General features: G+C 26.8%; 1 protein-coding gene across 4 annotated transcripts in view; it reads right to left on the bottom strand.

Annotated features, from left to right (window-relative positions):
• Nucleotides 1–15,749, bottom strand: part of spen (spen family transcriptional repressor split ends) — a 277,605-nt gene that overhangs the window by 217,688 nt on the left and 44,168 nt on the right. The window contains exon 4 of one of the 4 annotated variants that reach the window (XM_075297168.1): nucleotides 3,937–3,982. The exons of the other annotated variants lie outside the window; for them this stretch is intronic. The gene's annotated coding sequence lies outside the window, so the exon portion shown is untranslated. The remainder of the gene's footprint in view (nucleotides 1–3,936; nucleotides 3,983–15,749) is intronic. 4 annotated transcript variants of the gene reach the window in all.

Raw genomic sequence — 15,749 nt, 5'->3', positions numbered from 1 at the left:
GGAAATTTTCTGAAAAATTTCTTGTCTATAGGAAATTTTCTGAAAAATTTCTTATCAATAGGAAATTTTGTGACAATGTCATGTCTATAAGAAATTTTGTGAAATTTTCTTGTCTATGGGAAATTTTCTGAAAATTTCGTGTCTATGAAAAATTTTTTGAAAAATTTCTTGTCTATAGGAAATTTTGTAAAAATTTCTTGTCTATAGGAAATTTTGTAAAAATGTCTTGTCTGTGGAAAATTTTCTGAAAAATTTCTTGTCTATAGGAAATTTTCTGAAAAATTTCTTGTCTATAGGAAATTTTCTTAAACATTTTCTTGTCTATAAGAAATTTTTTGAAATTTTCTTATCTATGGGAAATTTTCTGAAAATTTCTTGTCTATGGGAAATTTTCTGAACATTTTTATCAATAGGAAATTTTGTGACTATTTCATGTCTATAAGAATTTTTTTGAAAATTTCTTATCTATGGGAAATTTTCTGAAAATTTCTTATCTATGGGAAATTTTCTGAAAAATTTCTTGTCTATAGGAAATTTTGTGAAAATTTCTTGTCTATGGGAAATTTTGTGAAAAATTTATTGTCTATAGGAAATTTTCTGAAAATTTCTTATCAATAGGAAATTTTGTGACAATTTCACGTCTATAAGAAATTTTTTGAAAATATCTTGTCTATAGGAAATTTTAAGAGAAAATATAAGAAATTTTGTGAAAATTTCTTGTCTATGGGAAATTTTCTGAAAAATTTCTTGTCTATAGGAAATTTTCTGAAAATTTCTTGTCTATAGGGAATTTTGTGAAAATTTCTTGTCTATGGGAAATTTTCTGAAAAATTTCTTGTCCATTCTTGTCCATTTTGTGAAAATTTCTTGTCTATAGGTAATTTTCTGAAAATTTCTTATCAATAGGAAATTTTGTGACAATTTCATATTTATAAGAAATTTTCTGAAAATTTCTTGTCTATAGCAAATTTTGTGAAAATTTCTTGTCTATGGGAAATTTTCTGAAAATTTCTTGTCTATAGGAAAATTTTGTGAAAATTTCTTGTCTATGGGAAATTTTCTGAAAAATTTCTTGTCTATGGGAAATTTTCTGAAAATTTCTTATCAATAGGAAATTTTGTGACAATTTCATGTCTATAAGAAATTTTGTGACAATTTCATGTCTATAAGAAATTTTCTGAAAATTTCTTGTCTATGGAAAATTTTCTGAAAATTTCTTGTCTATGGGAAATTTTCTGAAAAATTTCTTGTCCATAGGAAATTTTGTAAAAATTTCTTTTCTATGGGAAATTTTCTTAAAAATTTCTTATCTATAGGAAATTTTGTGAAAAATTTTCTTGTCTATAGTAAATTTTGTGAAAATTTCGTGTCTATGGGAAATTTTCTGAAAAATTTCTTGTCTATAGGAAATTTTGTGAGAATTTCTTGTCTATGGGAAATTTTCTGAAAAATTTGTTGTCTATAGGAAATTTTGTTAAAATTTCTTGTCTATAGGAAATTTTCTGAAAATTTCTTGTCTATGGGAAATTTTGTGAAAATTTCTTGTCTATAGGAAATTTTGTAAAAATTTCTTATCTATGGGAAATTTTCTGAAAAATTTCTTGTCTATAGGAAATTTTGTGAAAATATCTTGTCCATAGGAAATTTTCTTGTCTATAGAAAATTGTTTGAAAATTTCGTGTCTATGGGAAATTTTCTGAAAATGTCGTGTCTATGGGAAATTTTCTGAAAAATTTCGTAATTGTGTGAAAATTTCTTGTCTATAGGTAATTTTCTGCAAATTTCTTATCAATAGGAAATTTTGTGACAATTTCATGTCTATCAGAAATTTTCTGAAAATTTCTTGTCTATAGGAAATTTCTGAAAATGTCGTGTCTATGGGAAATTTTGTGAAAATTTCTTGTCTATGGGAAATTTTCTGAAAATTTCTTGTCTATGGGAAATTTTCTGAAAATTTCATTTCTATAGCAAATTTTCTGAAAATTTTTGGTCCAAAAAAATTTGTGAAAATTACTTGTCTATAGGACATTCTCCGAAAAATTCTTGTTTATAGAAAATTCTACGAAAATTTCTTGTCTATAGGAAATTTTCTGAAAATGTATTGTGTACAGGCAATTTTTAGAAAATTTATTGTTTATAGGAAATTTTCTGAAAATTTAACTTCTACAGGAAATTTTCTCAAAATTTCTTTTTTATAGGAAATTTTTTGAAAATTTTCTGTCCATAGGAAAAATTTTGAATATTTCTTGTCTATAGAAAATTTTCTCAAAAATTTTTGTCTATAGAAATTGTTCAGAAAATTTCTTTTCTATAGGAAATTTTCTTAAAAATTTTTTGTCTATAGGAAATTCTCCGAAATTTTCTTGTCTATAGGAAATTTTCTTAAAAAATTTTTTTGTCTATAGGAAATTTTTTCGGAAATTTTAAAATTTTCTGAAAAATGAATTTGGAAATTTTCTGAAATTTTTATTTCTAGAGAAAATGTTCTATATTTTTTCTTCATATTTTTTGGATCTAAAATACCACTTGTTGTTTTTTCAAAGCCACTACACTTGCACAAATCCCCCTTAAAACATCGATATGTCATTTCGAAACCATTCATCTTTTTCAAATAACATAAAAACGAATGTTGTCAACATACGTCTGACATATTTCTGTTCTTTAATTGAATAAATAAATTAACTGATCTTTCATTTGTTCTTTCAATTATCGTTTTGCACGCTCATTGGAATTGTATAATGCATTTTTTTTATTTTTTCGTAGACTACGTCGTCTCGATCATGTCAATTTAAATCCATTTATATGTATCTCATTTAAAAATCGTTTGAAATAAATCGTACCTATCATGAATACATCCGTATTGAGTTTTTATGTTACCATTTTTTTCCCTATAGACAAAAAAAGAAATAAAATACAGACAAGTGTGCATTTTCAAAAAGAAAAAAATGTAATAAAAATAACAATAAATATCACAAAAAAAAATCGTACCATATTGGGTGGTGACGTTAAAACCATAAAATATAGAAATACTGCCAACTTAGATACCTGGCAGCCCCCAGACAGGCAAAATTTCTTATGTCTATTTTGATTTGCAAATAGATCCCAGTCTCAGTCAGTCTATTATTAAGTATTTGATCATGACAAATTGAAATTATTATATGGTTTGTTTCACCCATTAAAATTTACAAACTTTAACAATTTAAACCTCCACAACTGTAATTTTAAGAAACAAACCATAGCCGCTGCATATAAAAGGTAAACCAGACGGCCGAGAAATTTACATATTTAATTTGAAAAAAAATGTGCATATGAACACCTTTACTACTTTAGAAAATACAAAGATTGCAAAAATGAGTCAGAGTGGAGAAATTTTAAAAATAGAAAAAACTTTGTTAAATGTGCTCTCAAATAAAAAATGGGACAAAAATATTTTTTATTACACCAATCTTTTTTATGTAGGTATAATACAGCAATTTCATGGTTAATGTCTGTATTTTTAAAATATACAAAATAAAAAAAAATAATTTAATAAAAAAAAGTGTCACGTTGCCTAGTATTTACCAAGCATATTACCTCGAGTGCAACTTGTATGGTGCAAACAGAAAACTATTTGTGAAACTATTGTAAATAATAATCTCGAAGCAATAAACGAATGAAATTACTATTTTTAATGAAAAAAATGTATGTACATATATGAAAAACAAATGTGAAAATCAAAATAAAAATATATGCCGCGACTTGTCGTATTGAATCGTATTAGAAAATTAAAATATATACGTATCTGAAAAAATGAAACATTCTGAAAACCAAACCATAGGCATTTTTGAAAATAAATTTACCCTTAAAAATTAAAGATATGGGAAAAATTTAAACAACAATTTAATTTAAATTAAAATGAAAACCAAAATAAAAAATAATAATTTTCAAAGAATTTACCTTAAATTGAGAATAATAATATTGAAATATGTTGAGCAATGTTTACCTGAAATTTAAAAAAGACAGATAATTAACAAGAATGCCATATAAAGATTATTATAAAATATTTGTTGTATATATATATAGTTTCTTTTTTTGTCAAAAATGTATTTCTATAGAAAATTTAGTCAAAATATTTCTATAGAAAATTTTGTCAAAAAGTGATTTTCAAGATTAATGTTGTCCCTAAAATTCCTCGCAATTTTTGCAAATTTTTATTTCTATAGAAAGTTTCGTCAAAATTTTATTTCTATAGAAAATTTTGTAAAAATTTTATTTCTATAGAAAATTTTGTCAAAATTTTATTTCTATAGAAAATTTTGTCAAAATCTTATTAATTTTCTTAAAATTTTATTGCTATAGAAAATTTTCTCAAAATTTTATTTAAATAGAAAATTTTCTCAAAATTTTATGTCTATAGAAAATTTTCTCAAAATTTTATTACTATACGAAATTTTTTCATTTTTATTTCTATAGAAATTTTGCCAACATTTTATTTCTATAAGATTTTTTAGAAAATAGAAAACTTTGATAAAATTTTATTTCTATAGAAAATGTTGTCAAAATATTATTTCTATAGAAAATTTTGTAAAACTTTTATTTCTATATCAAATTTTTTCAAAATTTTATTTCTATAGAAAATTTTGTAAAAAATTTAGTTCTCTCGACGCTTTTGGTAAAATTTTATTTCTATAGAAAATTTTGTAAAAATTTTAGTTCTATAGACGCTTTTGGTAAAATTTTATTTCTATAGAAAATTTTATCAAAATATTATTTTTATAGAAAATTTTGTCAAAATTTTATTTCTATAGAAAATTTTGTCAAAATTTTATTTCTATAGCAAATTTTGTAAAAATTCTATTTCTACGGAAAATTTAGAACAAATTTTATTTCTATAGAAAATTTTGTCAACATTTTATTTCTATAGAAAATTTTGTCAAAATTTTATTTCTATAGAAAATTTTGTCAAAATTTTAGTTCTATAAAAAATTTTGTTAAAATTTTATTTCTTCAGAAAATTTTGTCAAAAATTTTATTTCTATAGAAAATTTTGTCGAAATTTTATTTCTATAGAAAATTTTGTCAAAATTTTATATCTATAGAAAATTTTGTCAAAATGTTATTTCTATAGAAAATTTCATCAAAATTTTATTTCTATAGAAAATTTTGTCAAAATTTTATTTCTATCGATAATTTTGTCAAAATTTTATTTCTATAGAAAATTTTGTCAAAATTTTATTTCTATAGAAAATTTTGTCAAGATTTTATTTTTATAAAAAATTTTGTCAAGATTTTTATAAAAAATGTTGTCAAAATTTTATTTCTATAAAAAATTTTGTCAAAATTTTATTTCTATAGAAAATTTTGTCAAAATTTTGTTTCTATAGAAAATTTTGTCAAAATTTTATTTCTATAGAAAATTTTGTCAAAATTTTATTTCTATCGATAATTTTGTCAACATTTTATTTCTATAGAAAATTTTGTCAAAATTTTATTTCTATAAAAAATTTTGTCAAAATTTTATTTCTATAGAAAATTTTGTCAACATTTTATTTCTATAGAAAATTTTGTCAAAATTGTATTTCTATAGAAAATTTTGTCAAAATTTTATTTCTATAGAAAATTTTGTCAAAATATTTCTATAGAAAATTTTCTCAATATTTTATTTCTATAGAAAATTTTCTCAAAATTTTATTTCTATAGAAAATTTTCTTAAAATTTTATTGCTATAGAAAATTTTCTCAAAATTTTATTTATATAGAAAACTTTCTCAAAATTTTATTTATATAGAAAACTTTCTCAAAATTTTATTTCTATAGAAAATTTTCTCAAAATTTTATTACTATACACAATTTTCTCATTTTTATTTTTATAGAAATTTTGCCAACATATTATTTCTATAGGATTTTTTTTAGAAAATAGAAAATTTTGTCAAAATTTTATTTCTATAGAAAATTTTGTCAAAATTTTATTTCTATAGAAAATTTTGTCAAAATTGTATTTCTGTAGAAAATTTTTTCAAAATTTTATTTCTATAGAAAATCTTTTCAAAATTTTATTTCTATAGAAAATTTTGTCAAAATTTTATTTCTATAGAAAATTTTGTCAAAATTTTATTTCTATAGAAAATTTAGTCAAAATTTTGTTTCTATAGAAAATTTTGTCAAAATTTTATTTCTATAGAAAATTTTGTCAAAATTTTATTTCTATAGAAAATTTTGTCAAAATTTTATTTCTGTAGAAAATTTTGTCAAAATTTTATTTCTATAGAAAATTTTGTCAAAATTTTATTTCTGTAGAAAATTTTGTCAAAATTTTATTTCAATAGATAGGTTAGGTTAGGTTAGGTTATGTGGCAGCCCGATGTATCAGGCTCACTTAGACTATTCAGTCCATTGTGATACCACAGTGGTGAACTTCTTTCTTATCACTGAGTGCTGCCCGATTCCATGTTAAGCTCAATGACAAGGGACCTCCTTTTTATAGCCGAGTCCGAACGGCGTTCCACATTCCAGTGAAACCACTTCGAGAAGCTTTGAAACCCTCAGAAATGTCACCAGCATTACTGAGGTGGGATAATCCACCGCTGAAAAACTTGTTGGTGTTCGGTCGTAGCAGGAATCGAACCCACGACCTTGTGTATGCAAGGCGGGCATGCTAACCATTGCACCACGGTGGCTCCCTATAGATAATTTTGTCAAAATTTTATTTCTATATAAAATTTTGTCAAAATTTTATTTGTATATAAAATTTTGTCAAAATTTTATTTGTATAGAAAATTTTGTCTAAATTTTATTCCTATAGAAAATTTTCTCAAAATTTTATTTCTATAGAAAATTTTCTCAAAATTTTATTTCTATAGCAAATTTTGTCAAAATTTTATTTCTATAGAAAATTTTGTCAAAATTTTATTTCTATAGAAAATTTTGTCAAAATTTTATTTCTATAGAAAATTTTGTCAAAATTTTATTTCTATAGAAAATTTTGTCAACATTTTATTTCTATAGAAAATTTTGTCAAAATTTTATTTCTATAGAAAATTTTGTCAAAATTTTATTTCTATAGAAAATTTTGTCAAAATTTTATTTCTACAGAAAATTTTGTCAAAATTTTATTTCTTTAGAAAATTTTGTCAACATTTTTTTCTACAGAAAATGTTGTCAAAAAGTGATTTTCAAGATTTTGCCCGTTAATGTTGCCCCTAAAATTCCTCGCAAGTTTTGAAATGATTGTGGTTCCTTGGTTTTAATACAAAATTTAAACGCCTCAAAAAAAAAGTTTCCACTTTAAATAACTTTCAATTTTTATACAAAAGACAAAAACATTAATGAGTCTAGAGCAAAGGTTTCATTTTAATTAATTTCTGAACAAATTTATATATTTTTTTCGTAGTTGCTGTTATTTGCCGAAGCTTTTCATGGTTCTTATACATATTATTAAGCTTTGAACCTTTGGCAATTAGTAAGACCCACACATGTCTACGACTACGGTTTCTAGACTTGACAACATACATATGCGTATATATATGTATATGTGTGTGTCCAAATACATAATATGGTAGTGTATGTTTATTGAATATTGGGTGTGATTATATTGTATATTTCAACCTCTTTTTGTAGTTTTTTTGCAAAACGATAAAATGAAAAACAGGCTTTCTTCAATTTGTGTTTCTGCATTGGCATTGAATGAGGCCCAAAATGATATGAAAATGAGTCATGCGTTCAAATTAACTACGCCACTTGACAGTTTCGCATACAAATGCATTTTTTAGTTGCTTCTTATCGACGACATGTACGCATGCATGCAAATACTAAAAAAGTCTTGAGCGTAAATACGTGTCTTTAGATAATCTCTCCTATAGAATGGCAAATGAAAAAGAACAACAACAACATCTCGGATAAGCCAATTAAGTATTGATACCAACACAAATAAAGTGAGTTATCTAAGATTTCTAGGCATAGATTTGCCCATGAATACAAAATGTAGTGTTTTTTGCTTTCCTAGTTTCCTTTTATCATTACGTGGCTACGTCCTTCGCAATCAAAAGTTAATTCATATATATTGAAATCGGTTTGTTTGCAGTTCGGGATTTCTCGTTTTTAAGAACCAAAACTAAATCCAAGTTATCCCAAAAGTTATTAAAAACCGTTATTTGAAAAGTAAAATCCAATTTATTCTCATAAACCACAATTACAAAAAAAAATGGGGAAAATGTTTTTATTATTTATTATATTACCTCGTCGAAGGACCAGTTTATTATTTAACCAAATGTTATCGAAGGACCATTTTTTTCCCTTAAAAATGGTTTATAATCCTCACCTGAACACATATGTCTGATCAAAAATTGTTCTATTTCATTGCTATTTGTATACATTCTTAGTTCGACTCATACAATATTATCATGTCGAAGGACCAGCTTTATTCCTCGACCTTAACCAAATGTGGTCGAAGGACCATTTTTGTCCCTCAGAAAATGATTTATAATCCGCACCTGAACACATAGGTCTGATCAAAACTTTTTCTATTTCATTGCTATTTGTATACATTCCTAGTTCGACTCTATAATACTATCATGTCGTAGGACCAATTTTATTCTTCGACCAAATGTGGTCGAAAGACCATTCTTATCTATTCGAAAATGGTTTATTAGCCCCAGTTAGACACTTTGATCTGATCAAAATTTTTCGATTTCACTATCATTTGAATATATTCCTAATTACCCCGTCGAAGGACCAGATTATTTTTTAACCAAATGTGGTCGAATGACCATTTTCCCCTTAGAAAATGGTTTATAAGACCAATCCAATCTGATCGAAGGACCATTTTTGTCCATTAGAAAATAATTTATAATCCTCACCTAACCACATAGATCTCATCAAAACTTTTTCTATTTCATTGCCATTTGTATACTTTCCTAGTTCGACTCTATAATACTATCATGTCGAAGGACCAATTTTATTCCTCGACCAAATGTGGTCGAAGGACCATTTTTAACCTTTCGAAAATGGTTTATTGGCCCCCGTTGGACATTTTGATCTAATCAAAATTTTTCGATTTCACTACCATATGAATATATTCCTAATTACCTCGTCGAAGGACCAGTTTATTCCTTATTAGCCCCAGCTTTATTCCTCTTTGATCTGATCAAAATTTTTCGATTTCACTGACGTTTGAATATATTCCTAATTACCTCGTCGAAGGACCAGTTTATTCCTTAACCAAATGTGGTCGAAGGACCATTTTCCTCTTAGAAAATGGTTTATAAGACTTAGGTTTGATCATCACTTCTTCTATTTCATTGCCTTTTTCCAGGTTCGACTCATATAATACCTAGTTACCTTGTCGAAGGACCAGTTTATTTCTTAATCCAATCTGATCGAAGGACCATCTTTGTCCATTAGATAATGATTTATAATCCTCACCTAACCACATAGATCTGATCAAAACTTTTTCTATTTCATTGCCATTTGTATACTTTCCTAGTTCGACTCTATAATACTATCATGTCGATGGACCAATTTTATTCCTCGACCAAATGTGGTCGAAGGACCATTTTTAACCTTTCGAAAATGGTTTATTAGCCCCAGTTGGACATTTTGATCTAATCAAAATTTTTCGATTTCACTACCATTTGAATATATTCCTAATTACCTCGTCGAAGGACCAGATTATTTTTTAACCAAATGTGGTCGAATGACCATTTTCCCCTTAGAAAATGGTTTATAAGACTTAGGCCTGATCATCACTTCTTCTATTTCATTGCCTTTTTCCTGGTTCGACTCATATAATACCTAGTTACCTCGTCGAAGGATCAGTTTATTTCTTAATCCAATGTGATCGAAGGACCATTTTTGTCCATTAGATAATGATTTGTAATCCTCACTTAAGCACATAGGTCTGATCAGAGCATTTTCTATTTCACTGCTATTTGTATACTTTGAACACTTAGGTCTGATCATCACTTTTTCTATTTCATTGCTGTTTTCCTGGTTCGACTCATATAATACCTAGTTACCTCGTCGAAGGACCAGTTTATTTTTTAATCCAATCTCATCGAAGGACCATTTTTGTCCATTAGAAAATAATTTATAATCCTCACCTAACCACATAGATCTCATCAAAACTTTTTCTATTTCATTGCCATTTGTATACTTTCCTAGTTCGACTCTATAATACTATCATGTCGAAGGACCAATTTTATTCCTCGACCAAATGTGGTCGAAGGAACATTTTTAACCTTTCGAAAATGGTTTATTTGCCCCACTTGGATATTTTGATCTAATCAAAATTTTTCGATTTCACTACCATTTGAATATATTCCTAATTACATCGTCGAAAGTTTATTCCTTAACTATTTTTTCCATTTTTTCACGTAGAACATTCTTTATAATCCTCACCTGAATACATAGGTTTGATCAAAACTTTTTCTATTTCATTGCTATTTGTATACATTCTCATGGCGTTTTCGATTCACAAAAAATATGTTACCTTGGTGTTACACTACTTTTTTCCTCATTGTATTTTCGCCCAAATGACGGTGTCATTCCAAAGTTATTGTTAATTCATAATATTGTGAGGGATACAGGGTCCAAAATCTATGATAGTTACCTTCATATTTTGCCATCAATTTCGAGGATGTTGCCTCTTTTTTTCCCAAACGAAATCGCCATTAGTTCGACTCATATAATATTATCATATCGAAAGACCAGTTTTATTCATTGACAAATGTGGTCGAAGGACCATTTTAATATATTCGCAAATGGTTTATAAGCTCCAGTTGAGCTGATCAAAATTTTTTTCGATTTCACTACCATTTCAATATATTCCTAGTTATATCATCGAAGGACCAGTATATTCCTTAACTAAATGTGGTCGAAGGACCATTTTCTCCCTTAGAAAATGGTTTATAATCACACGTTAGATTTGATCAAAACTTTTCCTATTTCATTGCTGTTTTCCTAGTTCGACTCATATAATATTACCATGTCGAAGAATTTTTAGTTTAGTTTTTAACCCAATGTGGTCGAAAGAGTATTTTTTTTCAATAGAAAATGAATTGAACACATTTGTCTGATCAAAACTTTTTCTATTTCATTCCTATATCGACTCATATAATATTACCATGTCGAAGGACCATTTTTATTCCTTAAATGTGGTTAAGGCACAGTTGAACATATTTTTCTGATCAAATCTTTTTCGATGTCATTACTGTTTAAATCTATTCCTAGTGACTTATATAATATTACCACGTCAGTTTATGCCTTGACCAAATGTGGTCGAAGGACCATTTTTATCCAATGAAACATGTTTCGGATGATCATATTCCTTTTTTGAGTTTATATTTGTTATTAAATTATGTTTTAGAGAAAAGGCTAAGGTTTTACTACGTAATATGAAAATCCGAAACTGAAGCATTTTGAACGTTTTGAACAAAATCTTTATTTTTCTCTTACCGATAGAATTTTCAATCACAAAAATATCCATGCAATAAAACACCAACCGTATCAGATAGTCTACATCAATGGGTAATTCTAACACAAGGGAAGATATTGGAGATTTAAGTATAATTTATGATTATACTCTTCACAAATGTCAGTTCTTTAGAAGGTATGCTTGCTTTGTCCGGAAATTTCTGTATCTTCGATATTCTTTGTATCCCATGGAAAATATAAAACTTATACTTATCCAAATCACATTTTTGCCTGCACTTTAAATTTGGCTATGATCAAGCAGTAAAGATGATGCTTCTGGCGATTGTGGTGGTAAAGTCGTTGGTGTTAACCAAACGTAATAAATATCATTCTTTTGTATTGTCATTTTATGGAGATGAACTAAAACCAGATTTACCACCTTCACCATTGTTACACTGCAAACTTGGATACTTCCTTAGTGTTGTCCTTTTCATGTTGTTTGGATTTTCTTTGGCATCCAAGAAAAAGGTCGGTCGTTCGTTATATCGTTTGGTCTCTGCAGCAATTTAAACGCATGAGTTGTCTTATTTTCCAGACGAATGAACTTTCCGGCAGAATATTTAGTTTGCTTGGTTTGCATTGGAGAATTTAAGAAAGCAAAAAATAAAAACACAAAATGACATTATGGTTGAGAAACTCGATACAGAAAGGATCAGCAGTATGAAGCTTTCATGGAATTATGAAGAAAAGCTAAGCTCTAATACGCAAAAGGGATTTAGAGATTCATTCCAATTTCTAGAAGATATGAGACGTTTCATTGGCTTGGGATTTAATGTATGTAGTGGTGTATTTCAAGAATATTTCGTATTAGAACTTATTTTGAAATATTTTCAAATGTGGTCGAAGAGACATTTGTGTATATTCATAATACCTGTAAAAATATTTCCATGTCGAAGAATCATTCTCCTTCATTAATCAAAGGTGGTCGAAGGACCATTTTTATCCATTAGAAAATTATGTCTAATCCTCAATGATCTGATGAAAACGTTTTCCATTTCATTGCTATTTTAATATATGTACTTCTAATTCCTACTCACCTTAACATATACATATATATTATATATAATATTACCTCGTCGAAGGACCATTTTTATTCCTTAACCAAATGTGGTCTATGAACCATTTTTATTCATTAGAAAATTAGATTTATAATCCTCAGTTAAACACATCGTTCATATCAAATCTTTTCCTATTTCACTTTTATTTGTATATATTCCTAATTTCCTTCTCAACTCAATTCATATAATATAACCATGTCGAAGGACCAATTTTATTCCTTAATCAAATGTGGTTGAAGGCGCATTTTGATCCATTGGAAAATTGTTTCAGTTGAACATATTAGTATCATAAAAACTTTCTATTTCATTGCTACATCCTTAATGAAATGTGCTGGAAGGGGTCCAGTAGAAAATTGTTTAGAATCCTCCGTTGAACGTATTACTATGTTAAAAACTCTTTCGATGTCATTATCTATTTGAATATATTTCTAGGTCCTACTAACCTTGACTCTTCGAAGGACCATTTTTATTCCTCAACAAAATTTGTTTGCAGAACCATTTTTGTCCATAAAATGTTTATAATAATCGTTTGAATACATTAGTCTAATCAAAACTTTCTCTATTTCCTAGATGATATTACCGTTTCAAAGGGGCATTTGTATTCCATAACCAAATGTGATCAAAGGACCATTTTTGTCAATTAGAAAATTATTTATAATCCTCAATCAAAACAATTGATATGATTAAAACTTGTTCGATTTCATTGCTCATTGTATATATAACATTAACACGTCTAAGGACCATTTTTATTCATTAAATATTATACATTATTGCTTTCGTAGTGAAATTATTTTCTTGAAATTTTATCAATTGATGACATGGGTCTGATCTTTTGAACTTTTCTTATTTCATTACAATTTGTTTGTATACCTAGTTGTTACTCAACAAGGCTCATACGATATAACCATGTCGAAGGACCATTTTTGTTCATTAGAAAATTGTTTATAATCAGCAGTTGATCACATTGTTCTGATCAAAACTTATTCTGTTTCATTTGGGGCCAATTTAATTCCTTGACCAAATGAGATCGAAGGACCATTTATGTCGATAAGAAAATTATTTATAATTCTCAATCAAAGCAATTGATATATTTAAAACTTGTTCGATTTCATTGTGCAGTGTATATAAAACATTAATACGTCGTGGGAACATTTTGTTTCCTTAATTATTGTGCATTATTGCTTTGGTAGTGAAATTTTTTTCTTGAAATTTTATCAGTTGAGGACATTGATCAGATAAAAACATTTCCTATTTCATTACTATACGAGTATGTATGTATTCCCAATTGCTAATGAAACAGACTCATACAATACTACCATGTCGAAGGACCAATTTTATTAATTAGAAATTTGTTTATAATCATCAATTGAACACATTGGCCCGATCAAAACTTTTTCTATTTCATTGGTACTTAAACATATTGTTAGGTGCTATGACTATGACGAAGGATTAATTTTATTCCTTAACCAAATGTGATCGATGGACCATTTTTGTCGAATAGAAAATGGTTTATAATCCTTGGTCAAAAACATTGCTATGATCAAAAGTTTTCCAATTTAATTGCTACTTGCACTCGACATATATAATATTACTACGTCGAAGGACCATTTTTATTCCTTAATTATTTTGCATGATTACTTTTCTAGTGAAATTATTCTCTTGAAATATTATCATGCATCTATTGTAATAATGAACACGTTGAATGACGACGTATTACTATGTATTTATTTTATACAAAAAAATTCTCTATACTTTTACAAGGTTATATATGATAATAAAAATATGTATATATTCTAAAATATATTACATTTTTGTTCTCCCTAATACAAGTGCATAGTTATTTACAAAAAAAAATAAAAAAAATAATTGCCATGTCATGTCCCCTATCTTCAATCAATACTTTGGACATGGAAATAGAATATACAATTTTTAAAAATTAATAATAATTTGTCACGTCATGTATATAATATTGGTTTTTGTTTTAATTTTTTTAGAAGAGAATGAAACTGAATTTCACAATAGAGTGGAATTAAATATAATATTATTAGAAGGCCGTAATTATCGGAGATTAATTTTAAAAAAATATATATTTTTTATAAAGTTTTAAATATTCGCTTATGTACATTTTATATCCAATTTATGATCCAAGGACCAATTTTATTCATTAGAAAAGTTTAACATAGTGATGGGCTCAGAATTTGTTCTATTCCATTGCTACATGAATATAACCCTAGTTGCCATTTCCTTGTCGAAGGACCATTTTTATTTCTTAACTAAATGTGATGGAAGGGTCATTTTAGTCTATTAGAAAATTGTTTTTAATCCATGATCGAAAACATTGATATTATAAAAACCTATTCGATTTCATTACTACCTACTTGTACTCGACATATATAAAATTAACACGTCGAAGGACCATTTTTATTTCCTAACCCCCATATACAAAAAAAACTTAAAGAAAACTTCTAGTATATTTTAAATAAACTCATTGCACAAACTGCCAATAAATAGTTTTGCGTATGGGTATAAGTTTTTTTTCATTATGGCTTGGATAGTGAAATTATGTTCCTGAAATATTATCAAGCACCTATAAAAGTTCCTTTGTGGTAATGATTTTAATTTTTAAATAAATATTAAAACAAAATTTAGAAAATCGATTTTTTCTAGTTTTTTTTTTAATTGGTTTAAAAATGTAGACTTTTACGGTTCCCAATTCTTTTTTTTATAATTTTCAATGAGCACGAACGAGACCATAAGATATTTAGCTAATGATCATTGTGGGTCTTTTATATTCCTATATTACGAAAACATGATGATGATGATGATGATCGTAACAAATATATCTTAGCATTCAGATTTTACACAGATATCATAGGCCTATAAGTTTTAATTATAATGTTCATGCTGCCGAACATGAAAACAAAATGGGATTCTTTTGTTAATTTGTTTACGCTCCTCTAAAATAAAATTAAAAAACATATATGTTATATTCCCATTTTAGGCTATACATAAAAACCGATGACTTGCCCTCTGTAATGGTTGCCATTCATATACCACTCGCTATGTATATGTTTGGTATTATGTTTGTTGTTACCTTCCTCTTGCGAAGCAAGGCATTAATATATTTACAAAGACCTGCTTGTTTATGAATATAAAAATTAACAAAAAAAAAGACGACAACTCATAAAAAATAATAATAAAATAAATAATAATTTTTAGTGGATTTGTAGACGTTTTTTTTTTG

This window comes from Haematobia irritans, chromosome 2 (genome assembly GCF_050003625.1).
Source record: "Haematobia irritans isolate KBUSLIRL chromosome 2, ASM5000362v1, whole genome shotgun sequence".
NCBI lineage: Eukaryota > Metazoa > Arthropoda > Insecta > Diptera > Muscidae > Haematobia > Haematobia irritans.
The sequence above is the reverse complement of the archived record's forward strand: the minus strand, read 5'-3'. Positions and strand labels throughout refer to the sequence as shown.